Source organism: Synchiropus splendidus, chromosome 1 (assembly GCF_027744825.2).
Source record: "Synchiropus splendidus isolate RoL2022-P1 chromosome 1, RoL_Sspl_1.0, whole genome shotgun sequence".
Classification (NCBI taxonomy): domain Eukaryota; kingdom Metazoa; phylum Chordata; class Actinopteri; order Syngnathiformes; family Callionymidae; genus Synchiropus; species Synchiropus splendidus.
The window spans coordinates 14,557,765-14,570,661 of NC_071334.1; positions in this window are offsets into that span (position 1 = coordinate 14,557,765).

The window sequence follows — 12,897 nt, forward strand, 5'->3', positions numbered from 1 at the left end:
GTGAGTATTTAAGAGCTAAATCTGATCTCTGCTTGGCAAAAAAAAAAATCTATATATGGTAAGGAATGGAAAATCAAACCGTTGACATTATCTGTGTATTGTGGTTGAGTCAAATTTTGGTCAAGTAAAAAAATATTAATTACCAACACTGTCCAAGGTTTATTAAAAAAAAATGTAGCTCACCTTTCACACTGTTGGTTCCCTGTATGCAGTGGCAGCTCCAGAACAAGTTTAATAGAGGGGCATTCGGTCGACCAGGAGGGGTGTGATTTTTTAAACCACCAAACACCAATATAACCTCTGTAAGGAAACCTGCAGTGTGTACGGTATTGAGTTCCCATTTCACCATGAAAATAAACGAACAGGGACAAACTGACGCAATAGCTCACAGGACAGACCATTTTTTTGCTTTGCTATGTATTGTTTATGCACTGAGATACTCTCAAATATCTTTCACGAAATGTGTGTTGTATGGACAAGGGAGGTGGGAAATAGCATGAAGGGGAAGTAATTGAGTGAAGTTGTGTGGCTCCTAGTTCGAAAGGTCTTGTGTCTATTTGTCCTCGTGGCTCCCTGGCCTGTCATCCTGATGTTGTGCAGAAATCCAGCCAAAATAAACGCTCCAACATCAGCCAACTGTTTCAACATCACAGTTGTTTATTGACATGCTTCCTTTGTGGCAACTATGCTTCTGCTACTACACAACACGAAGAGGAACACCCAAACAGTCCCTTCAATTGACAGTTTGTAAACAGAAGCAACTGTTTATTGTGTATTGTGCAGAGACCCCTGGTGGTATGAAGATGAATTAAGGCCATTTACAGTGCGGACAAAGGTAGCAATGAAGGCGCAAGCAGCTGACCCCAAGGCCACAGAAATGGTGCTTCAAAGAAAATATGTGGATGATAGATATGGAGGAGTGGCTCAATAGCTTCAGGGTGCCATACTTGAGGCTGATGTTCAATGTCTGTTGTCTTTGTTCTCAGCTGGGAAACATACACTCATGTAAGTATGTACACATCCCCGCATGACTTTTGCTTGGGCTCTAATATCCTCTGTCTTCCTTTGAAGATGTCAAGAAATAATATTGACAGAGCCTCCTGTTCAATGTTATTGTTGTGTCGCCTTCCAGACATTCTGGGATAAATTAGCATGTTAGCATGGTTGGGTGGGACGGGACAATGTCAGGAGGATATATTCAACATAGCGATGCAGATCCTGAAACTGCCGAAGTGTTGTTTAAGAGAGATTAGTGATAGTGTAAGGAGAGTCGACCACAGCTTCTCCTTGTTCTGTGTGCCCTTGAGTATCCCAGTCAGGGTAAGAAGAGAAATGAAACTATAATTTTGGTGCTGGCTGGTGACGACAGCTCTGTATTTGTTGGCTTTCTTAGTGGTCAGCGGATGAAAGATCCCATCGGCATGTCAATACATGCGGTGGGTGGGTGTCTGTCGATCTTCATCAGCCCAAGTTGAAAAATGTAAAAGGCAGGAGGGGAAAGATGGGAGGAAGAGATAAAGTGACATGGGGTTACAGTCAGAGTTGTTTTTCTGGAAGAGACGTCTCTCACGTGTTTTTGCTCAGTCATTTTTCACACAAACATATTTGTATGGAGAGGTTCTTCTGAACTATTCTTGTTATATTGTATTTAGAAAGACACTTTTTAAGGATTCTTATTTAACTCTACGCACAAAAACTTTGATCATATATGTTCAGGGGGACAAGCATTTACTTTTTTTTCTTTTAAACATCATCATTCAACAGCATATACTTAAAGAATAAAGTACTTACTAAACCAAGTGTTTTCTGCTGCTGTTTATTTGTAAAATGGAAAAAAGGATATGCTGTTTTCAAGTATCTTTAAAACTCAAATGGCCTCAAAACAGTGACTTTCATTCCTGTTTAAAGTGATAGGGTTAACAAATCCTAAATGCAGATGACTCCCACTATTTCGCCTTCACAGGGAGCCTGGGGACAGCTACCGCCATGTCATATGAAAGCGCAATTTAGTCTTGAAGGTTATTTTTTATAAGCACCTGCATTTGCAGTATGAGTATCTCGAGCATTTATTTAGGTTTTCTTTAGACACCATTTAATTCTTTTTTTCAATATCATATACGAGTTATATACCAGCACTTGGGCACTTGGGTGCAAGCTACTTGTTGGTGTTGTTGCCCCACAACAAGAAGGATTGAAGGTTCAAATCCTGCTTGTGACAACTACCAATGACTCATGCGTCCTTCTGAAGCTGAAGAAGCTGAATTGATGGTGTTGCTGTGTCCATGCGGCATCTCTAAAGCCTGTGGAAAGTGACCCAATAAGATGGGTCAAAACAAGTAACTCTAGCAGTTTGAACTCCACAGCTACCCAGCGAATGAGATTGACAAAACAACCCAACATTTTTCAGAGTGCGGGATAGACACTCTTAACAGCAATTAAATAGGAAAAAAATAACATCTCACACATTCTTGAATTTATCGTGACTATAGCCATAAGCAAGCAACAAAATGGACGGTTTTAGCAGTCTACGTCAAGTTGTTTTTGTGGAATGCATTAACCAGACTGTCTTGAAGCCACATGTGGGTGTTTAATCACATGGATCCTCTTCGGTCTTGACTCAGCACGATCGCTCCACCACGTATCACAAGGTTGCCGCCAAGTTGTGTGTCGAGTGAAGTTGGGACAGAACCAAAACATAAATATTTTACAATGTATTCTCATCTTAATTGTAAGATGGCTATTTCTTTAACTTGCAATGCATGCATCTATTATGAGCACTTTCTTACTGTACATCAAAGTCTGGGCTGGCTAAGACAGTGTGAGGCACATCTCCCACTGATCGCTGGCTTTGTGTCAAAGCCATATGTGGAACCCCCACTGACCCGGCTCTTCATCCATGAGGTGGAAAGAGGGGAGGAAGAAAGAGTTCCTCCTGCTGATAAGCACCCCCACCTTTTTGCTATTAGAATAATGTATCATGAAAGATATCAGGGAGAAGTATTAGGCTGCAGAGGACAAAAGATGTCATTGATATAATCATATGGAAATAGAATATTTATATAAAAGGCGCATCTCTGTGCTCATTGTCAAGGCTGTGTTTATCCCAGCAGGGGTTCATCAGAGGCCACTGGTGCCCAAGAAAGGCTTTTATATTCTTTGAGAAGTTCAGTGTAAACCCCATGTGTTACAATATGTTTAAATGAAAGCCTCTGGTGTGCAGGAACCACACATGAATTCCAGCCATGGAGGATCAGATGAGCTCTTCTTTAAGTCGGCACAAAAAAAAACAGGATTTGGACTTGACCTTCCTTTGAAGACCGTCGTCTGTTCTAATGAGGTTCTTTGAAGATTATGTTATTGTCCAAAGGGCCTTTATAACAACATATATGGTGAACAGATATGGGTTATTAATACTTGATCCGCTACAATATTTTTCTACATTATGTTCATCTGTAATGTCGGTTTATAAAACTGCCCAAGCGGAGAGCCTTGTGTGTTTTTGCCCTTGTGGCCTCAAAATCCATGTGCAGAGTTCACGTTGGTGGCAAGGAAACTGTAACCCTGTTTATCCTGCATTTATACAACATTTTGGTGGTAATTGTCTAACACATAGCTGGGTCACCACAGGGCATTTTCTCGGTTTGGCGGTGATGTAATCAAACCAGCTATTGTATACAAAACCTTTTTTTCTGGCTGAATGAAGTGTTTACAAGCAAGAGGCTTGATTCTTTTCGTTCTCTCATTTGGCCCTCAAACTAAACCCAGAAAACAAACGTTGGAGTGCAATCCAATCTGAGCAGATGTGACATTTGTACCAGAAACCCAGCAAGTGTGTTCGAGTGTTGAGACTGGACGTTTAAGTGAAGTCACTGGAGCTGATTCTGTGGGCGCTGAAGGCTTGAGTACTCACAGAAAAATGCAGAGCACCCACTTTAAATGATAAGACCACACATCCGTCAAATGCTTGCCCTGTGTTCTGTTTGTACTCTTCGCATCACCATTGGGATTTCCAAATAGGGAACTTGAACACTGCTGCCAAAAAAGAAGAGAAAAAAAAAGAGTGCATAGAAAGTCATTGTAAAAGTGCTATCTTGAGGTTTCTGAAGCCAAAAACAAAACTACAAGATTATTGAATTGCCAGTATAAATTTGAACCTATAGATTTGAACTTGCCTGGAGGTCAAATCCAGCCTGTCATGTCATCTTATGTGGCTCATGGGTGTTCAAAGAGTTTGGTTTATTTGAAGTAAAACTATATTTCTTACGAGTACTGCAGTGAGTGACTGTTCGACCCAAACTAGCAGACTTAAGTTAACCAATCAGGTGTCAAGTGAAACAAGCAACACCTGCCCTCCTTACAGGGTGTAACACAAGCCTGCACTCACAGCAGCCCTTTTGCGAATCAGTTTGAGACCCCTGGTTTAAACAGTCTTGATGTCGATGATCTTGACTGCATGGTGCTCTGCCTCTCACCTTCCAAAGGTCTGATCGGGAACATGTCTACTTCTGGCTTGCTAATGTTTCACTGTATAAATTGGGTATGTTTTTATTTCTTCCTGCCAATGTGGGAAGGACCAGGGTGGTATAGTGACAAAATGTTGTCAAGGTAGAAAATCTGCATAATAATACATTTATAAATAAGCGATAATAATACTTATTACTATGATTTCTAATATTTTTATCTTTATTACTACTTGTTCAAATGTGTCAAATTTTGATGCCTTATGAGACTCAAATCTTTTGTTGTTCGTCGAAAATCTGGGGGACTGTATTAGGTTAGATCAATTTTTGTTCGGTACTTGCTGTGGAAGTCTTTTGCTGACGTTCTCACCATCTTCCTTTGAGTGAAGCAGGTGTATTGTTGTTCTGCTAGTACGAGATGGTGCCGGTTGTGTCACTAAATATGTGTGAAAAGTGTAGATAAATGAAGGAGGAGAACGATGTGATAACTGTAAAAGATGAGCAGAGATAAGGTCTTGGTCAATGTACAAGGAGGTGACACCCGGAATCCAAACGCACTGGAACTGTATCATTTTAAGCGTTTGGAAGTCCAATCATGAGCATCTAAGCATCTGCTCAGTCAAATCCCGGAGAAAGCGGCAGAAGGAAGTTATTTCATTATTTGAAAAGGAGAAATTCACATCATTGAAATGCCTTTGCCATAAAAACTTGTAAAATGCATTTGGCTACTAATCCAGGGCCGGATTGCGCCTCAGAATCCCAGAGGAGAAAGAATGTTTATGACCAGATGTTCCCATGCAGAGCGGAGCTTTTGTCTGAACGCTCAGTTTTAATGAAGCCAAAGAGAAAATGTGCCGACCTAAGGGTGACGAGATGAGGAATAGATTAGGACGGATTGACTGGCCGTGATGCCGCACAGACACCATTTGTCACGACCAAGAGTTTTCTCTCTTATCTGTAATTATTCAATAAAAGTGATCGATGGGAGATGTTACTCAAAAGGACTAGTACGCGTCCGTCGCTTGATAAACACACTCAGAGACAGCGATGAAAGGGAATATACACTTAGACCGAAATCTCCAGACGTCCCTCTCTTCCCTTCACTGACGCGTAAACTGTTCTTGTGCTTGACGGGGAGCAGAAACGCTGTCAACAGGCCCGGACTCTGTCAAGAAACAGTTTGCTCTGCCATGCTATACACACCACTACACACATGAACATGGACTCGCGCATGCACAGGCATTTCAGACACGTCAGACAGTCTAGCTTCTATTACAAAACACAAACACACACACGTAGCAGTTGAGAGAGACTGAACACACAAACACGAACATATAAAGAAAAATACACAGCAAAAAAATCCTCATCGGAAAAAAAGGTAAATGTCTGATTCTAGAGCTGATCCTGAACATGTGTCAAAGTTTACAATGTAATCAACTGTATGAGACTGAGAAAAGAAAATACACAACACAACCCACCTTACGTTTTTGGATTTATTTGCCTTGGGCTGCCACAAGATCTGGGGGTGGGAGGGTGGGGATGGGGGGCCGCTCCCTCTGTGTTTATGATGGATGATGAACTGATCGAGTAGTTAGCACCAAATGAAGCATATATAAATGAAAAAGAACAGTTCATCCAACGTGTCTCTTCTGCGGCCCATCCGTCGTGCTTCACAAACAGACTCACATCTGTGAATGGAGTTCAACGCGGCACATCAATAACGTGTTGATGACAGGATCCAGTCTCCACAGCTCTCATAGAAGATGAGTTACAGCACTCATGAGTGGGGGTCTTGATGCAGGGGTCCATGTAAAGGCCATGCTCGGAGCAGTTACGCACCGCTGGGGAATTCATTAACACACTTCGAGCCACACAAGCTTGAAAGCCAACTGTTGTCGTCTTGTGTGAGCACAGATAGACTCCTGTAGTTGTAAATACTGAGCTCGTGCGTCGTGTAACCTACTGAGGTTGAGTTCAAAACAACGTAGGTATTTTTAAAGTCATCTAGATTTCCCAAGCAAATATGCTTAGCAATTGTCAATGAATTTAACATTAATAAATGATCTGATTTTCTTGTGAGCATTTCATTCGGCAAGACAAAATATGCCAGCTTTGTTTTCATGATCTGAGCTTCTTAATGGCTGTAGTTATTTGGGGAACTTGGCTGTAAATTCATTTCAATATTGTGTATATTATTACGGTGTACATTTCAATTATTTGGCAGTATGTTTTAAGCATAATATACTCTCTAACATAAAATATTTATACCCTCATACAAGTTGAATATTATAAAGCACTCAACAATAGGTATAATTCTCTGTATTGTCAACTATAACAAGAACAAACACAGATCATCCAACCAACACTTTTATCCAAATCTGCTTGTAAGATTTCAAAAACCATCATGAGGTTTCAAACCCCGAGCCAATTGAGCAACAGAGTGATGTACATGAGAGTAAGGGGTGTTGGAGTTGTTTTTTTTCAGTCTCAGTTGGTGAGTTTGCATCAACAGATTTGAAGAGTCTCTGAGGTATGGATGTGAAAGGGGGACGCACGGCATCATTTTAGGGCAGCAAACAGCCAGAAGCTCCAGGAGCAAGATGATCCTTTCCATGACAATACTAATTTAGAAGACAAATAACATCTATCATCGTTTTTCATTACTCTATCTGTGATGTTGAAGTGAGTGAAGTTTGCATCATTGAGAAGTCACATATAATCAATAGCGTCTGCATCTGGTCCTGCTGGTTCTCGTCTGAAAAGACTTCCCGAGAGGAATTCAATTCATCATCTCACATGATATGACCTGTGCTTACCTTCTTTTTCCTCTCCATTAAATCCTCTCTGTTCTCCTCCGCTGTGTCTCTGCAGAGATGAACACAAGTTAATTGTGTGATGGATGACAAAGAGACTACACAAGTGACTCATCCGACCACAACACAAGCCAAATGAGAACATCTGACTGCAGTCAGTTTTAACTTCTCTCTGGAACGTCAGAAGTCTTCAGCCAACACTGCCAGACAGTTTGTTGATTTATGAGCTTGAGCTGAGCCTCGTCTCAAGGCAGAGCACTGAAAGTCACATCCCAACCAACGTACCAACTCCTCAGTCATCACGCTGCACCCACCCTCAGATGACTGTGCTCTCTTTAAATATTCCAAAATCTCAAATTAGGTTGACAGAAAAGCATTTTGAAAGTCACTTGAGAGCAGAGGATACAGAGTCTACTGTTCTGTATATTGGCGTTTGGAATCTGCCCTGCGTAAGTCTCTTTCTCATCATTCGGTTTTCAGGTGTAATTTTGCCTTTACAAGGTTTAAAAGGTTATGTGGAAAAGTGACACATTTGAATAAATACATGAATGAATGAGTACAGTTTCTATAGTTGTTTCAATCTGAGAGAAAGAAAAAAGAATGTTAGGCATTTTGCTTAACAGCTAACTACAAACCAGAATACAGAACCCTTGCTCAAGTCTGTATCTGCACCTCAAAGGAACATGATAAAATGAGTCTGAGCCACAAAGGTGATTCAGGGAATTTTAACTAACATGTTGTGTTGACAGTTTATCAGGAAAAACTGGCGCCTCCCAACTAAACTGGTCCTGATGACAAAGTCCAAACTAAACATTAGACGAAAATCCGTGCTTAAGAGTGTGATTTGAACTCAGGAACGCCTTGCCTGATGGAGCAGCTTTACAGGTGTTAATGGCCAAAGACAATACAAGTTAATCAGCTGCCTCTCACAAACTCCTCACACTCAACTATAATTTTACAGTCCTGAAGTGAAATCAGCCACAGTCTGGCAGCAGCACAATCAAATATTTAGCTAAACCTTGAATGACCAGTTGTTCATATGAGGCTTTTTTTGCTTAGATCATTTTACTTTCCTCTGGTTTGTTTGAAGAGAAGCTTGGAAAGCTATTTGGGATGGTGACAGATGCTGCCGTCTGGAGTGATGTGACATCATATGAAAACAACCTATAAGCTGCTGTCATCGCAATTTTGGTGTTGACAGACGTCTGTGTCTGTGCATGATATACCGATTTCATGCTCTTACTCATCATTCAGACAAATTTACAATCCATCTTAACTGTTGTTTCCTCTCCTTGTCTTCCACATCCTTTACGTGTTGGAACTTCAAACGTGGCACATAAAAGCCCTCCGCCGCCGCGCTGCACAAGACCCCTTTCTCTTGAAATGTGTTTCTCATTTCATGCTATTATCATATCTCTGGACATGTCCACATGCAACTTTTGTTTTGAACAAAGCGGATTCAAGGAGTAAATGAGCCACAGAGTCCGTAATTCAAGCTCTAATCCTGCTGCAAGCCCTGATGGAGACTCATCTTTTTACTGGAAATATTTTCCGAGCTAGACATTATTTGGGGAAGAAAAGTGGAGGAGATGTTGATAAGAAAGACGGAATAATCCGGAAGTTCCTGCGTGTCTTGGTTGGTGACTTATGTGCGGGAGAAGGAGGGAGCAGATAAAGGAGGGAGAGGAATATGTAATTCTTCTGTGGGACTAACTGTAAATAATACATAGATTAAACTATCAAGATTGTTCAGTTGAAAATCACCCTGGTGATGTGGGTGTGATTTTACTGTGACAGTTGGATTGAAATGAATGAATGAAATTGTACAGTAACTTTACACAGGACCCTTCATACACAGGTGTGGCTGATAAAATTCACATTTATTTATGAAATACTTCATCGATGCAGTGCGAAAAACTCCAACTAGTCACTGTGACCGACTATATCGGCGGCATTCAAGCAAATGACCAACCATGTAAGGACACATGAATGTCTGCACAGATAAATGAAAATAAAGTCATCAAGTAGTTCCTATGAGACATGGCAGTGTGGTGGTTAAAATACGTGCTATTGCTAACTGAAAACATGGAAGTCTGACTCCACCAAATAGGTTCTTGAACTGCCTCAGTCAGCAGCTATATATTATTGTAATATTGTCTTTATTTGCTATTTAGCAGTGTGTTTTCAAGTTACCAACACATTTGTACATTTTAATGCTAAGCATTGTAACTTGTGTTTTAATAGGACTGTTTTTCAGAACAAATTCTACAAGAATATTAGTTTCAAAGAGAAAACTTCCTGGAGTGAGAAAACTTTTTATCGTGCCTCGACTGCATCAAGAGTTGAATAGATTATTCCTCCTCAGAGTACCACAATTACAAAAATGAAGAAGCCATCTTGATGATGAAAGCGGTGGTTTTGAATTACAGTACACTAAATCATTCCATGCAACGGAGTGACTGCAGCTCCATCTTCATGTCACAGGGAATAGTTCAGACAAGGGTGTGTGATTGCATCTTAATGGCTGTAGAGGGAACAGGCTGTCTCACAATCCAGCAGAGGACCTTCAGGTTTTATCTCAATAGTTGAGCATGAATCTGCTACTTCTACTTAAATGGACGTGCTGAGAAGATGCTCCCATGTTAATGACGGTGTGTGTGTGTGCCAGCTCCCTAAGTGTACAGTTTGGGGTTTCACTGACTCATTTATCAAGCAGCATCGAGCGAGGGGTGTTCTGCCGGTAAAACCAGCCTGAAAAAACCCTCTAAACCCAAGAGGCCAATCAGCTCTCAGGCATTATGACAATATTGTGGTTAACCATCACGCTTTTAAACAAATCTTCCAACGCTCCAGGCTCTGGCTGCCACAAACGTGGTAGATGTGGATGACAGCCACATCCCCATTCGGTTTCATCAGTGTCCCAAAACGGTTCTGATTAACGTCAGAACCAAGAATTGCTTCCCTCGCTGTCTACAGAACAAGCATCGCCAGGATATAGAACGCCCTGAGATCCAATTGTAAATGACTTCGCCCGACCCTGGGCCAACTCAACACTGGCTTCCCATCTCTTCACTACATGTCCAAAGGATTAAAAGTCAGGTTGGCTTTTCCACGCAGGCCGACTTGTCTGAACTGGGGCTTCCAGGAACATGCGCCTCTCTACACAGCACACTCACACTTGGACACAATGAAGCAGCATAATGAAACCATCTATCTTCTCGACACCGATGGTGGACACACAGAAAGAGTCTCAGTCTTGTAATAACCAAGCAACATTTCACTTCATGCTAATTTCACGATCTAGATAAAGCACTTTATTGTCTGTTCAAAGAGAAGCTTGGAGGTCCAACCAAGGACTCAGCAGGAGACAAAAGGGAGCCACAAAACACGCTGAAGAGTAAAGGGCACACACACGTCGTGTTTTGTCGTCTGGAAGCACAACACGTGAGCACCGTTATTTGTCAGAAATCCTTCTCAGGGTAATCACAATAATTATTGTTTCAATGGAGGAGCAGATACTTCAGACAGAAATGTTTTCCATCTGTACTTGAATGATGTGAGACAGTCATTTGAAGAGACATTCATCCTCACGTTATCACACCCGCCCAAGATGGTGTGTCGTTCTTTGTGCTAATCTCTGTCAGTTGAATTCAAGATGAACAGATTTCAATGAAAAGCATCATGAAAAGTATGGTGTTATTTCATATCAATAATATCAAGATTTTCGTCTAGTGTCATTGTGTTGTGTTCCGTAATACTACTGCCATCTGCTGATAGATTCTTCAAAAGCTGTGGAATAATATAGATAGAATTATCATATAGGCCAATAATATTGGGTTAAAAATTCACAATGTGGCTGAAAATGAGCAGCATGGAGGAGGTCTGCACTCTCTTGTGTTTCCGTGAAATTCGAAAAGCTATTTTGATGCCACACAAAGCTGAGCTGGTTCTGCTCCAGGACACAGCTGTCAGAATTGAGGAGTGTCTGTGAATTCAAACAGCTTTTCTGAAGGCATAGGAAAGGGAATGACAACTTCAACACCTCAGTAAGTACTTCCACGCAGAGAGAGGAGCGGGGCAGGAGAGCAGCTCCACTCTGTGTGTTTGCTTTGGCCATCTACTGAGCAGGTATCACACCTGAACCATGACTGGATCTTCTGTCCTGTAAGAGGTCTCTTGTTGTGCTTGGCTGCACACCGAGTGCTCCTTCATCTCATACGCCAGTCACCCAACACACTATGGAAAAGGACTCGTAGCATATTTTCTACTTTCAGGCTGTTGCTCATAGTCATAGCAAGAGCTCTTTGCAAACACAAAAATCTGAGACATTTGACAGGTTTGATATCTGATGTTACTTACAGGCATCACCAGTGAGCATGTCGTTTTTAGGGGCTACACTTCTGTTATTCATGTTACCATAGTAAGCAGATGTACTGTATATTTTAAAAAGTGATGGGAATTTGATGTGAATATCCATCACATTGGAGATTTCATCTGACACATTTGCAGTAAAACAACAAAACATACATCACATTTTCACCTTCATTCTCATGCTGACAAAAAATAACATTAAATGTATGCAGATAAATTTGCTAATTTATCATCCCTGTATGAGAACTCACTGGAGACGTGTAAGAGTGCCTTCCTTCTACAAGTTTTCAGCGCTAAATATGTCAGGTTATGACATGATTGTTTGTCAGAACCAGTGTTCTAACCGTGGACTAAAGTTACCACTTTGGCCACTTGCCGATAGCCTCTGCGATGGATGGTCATTCTGGGCTGTAAAACTATACCAGGTATTTAATCCAGCTCCAGAACCTGTTGTGGCATCTTGCTATTGCACAAACCTGCTTTGTAAGTGAATAATACTCTTTATAAATACACAAAAGTCTGTAGCGCTCGCTAATCGGAACCTTTAAATGAGTCCCAGAAAGAGAAAGATACCAATGGTCTGTCTTTCCTTCTGTTAAAGGGACTCAGTGTAAAAGACCTTTCTGGAAAACATCATGAATTTATTATCGTTTCCTTCACGTCATTTTACAGAATAAAGCGGATTCACATTTTTCAAGTATGTCACTAGTAATAGTATCATACCTGACATTTACAAGTTCGGCACCGAAGGAGATTTCATATTTACAAGTCCGACCAATTGTGTAACTGAGTTGATCTGAACCCGTCACCTTCCACGTCATCTTTGTGGACTCGTTTTATAGCCGAGGAGGTGATGTTAAATTTCAGAGTCAGGTTGGGGTAACTACTGTGACTCCGCTAGTCCACTCTCACCCTGCGTCCCTCAACACCAGTATACATTCCTTCCCTATATACTTTTCCCTCCCCCAATTGGAGCTCCCACTGCCATCCCACGGCCCAGTACATTCCCAAATCGTTCATACTGTGTTGTAAAAGTCACCTGAATTACATTCGCTCAGCTCCCCACACATGGTCCTTTATTTGCCACCAATTTAAAAAGGCCCTTGAACACATTTCATGTTTTCTCATTTTTATTGCGTGTCAGAAGATACTTTTCCTGCGTTCATGCAGCAGTATGAAAACACCCATAATTCACAGCTGTTTTCTCTTGAAGAATTTTAGTGAACGTGGCAGTAAATTTCAATCTACAGTTT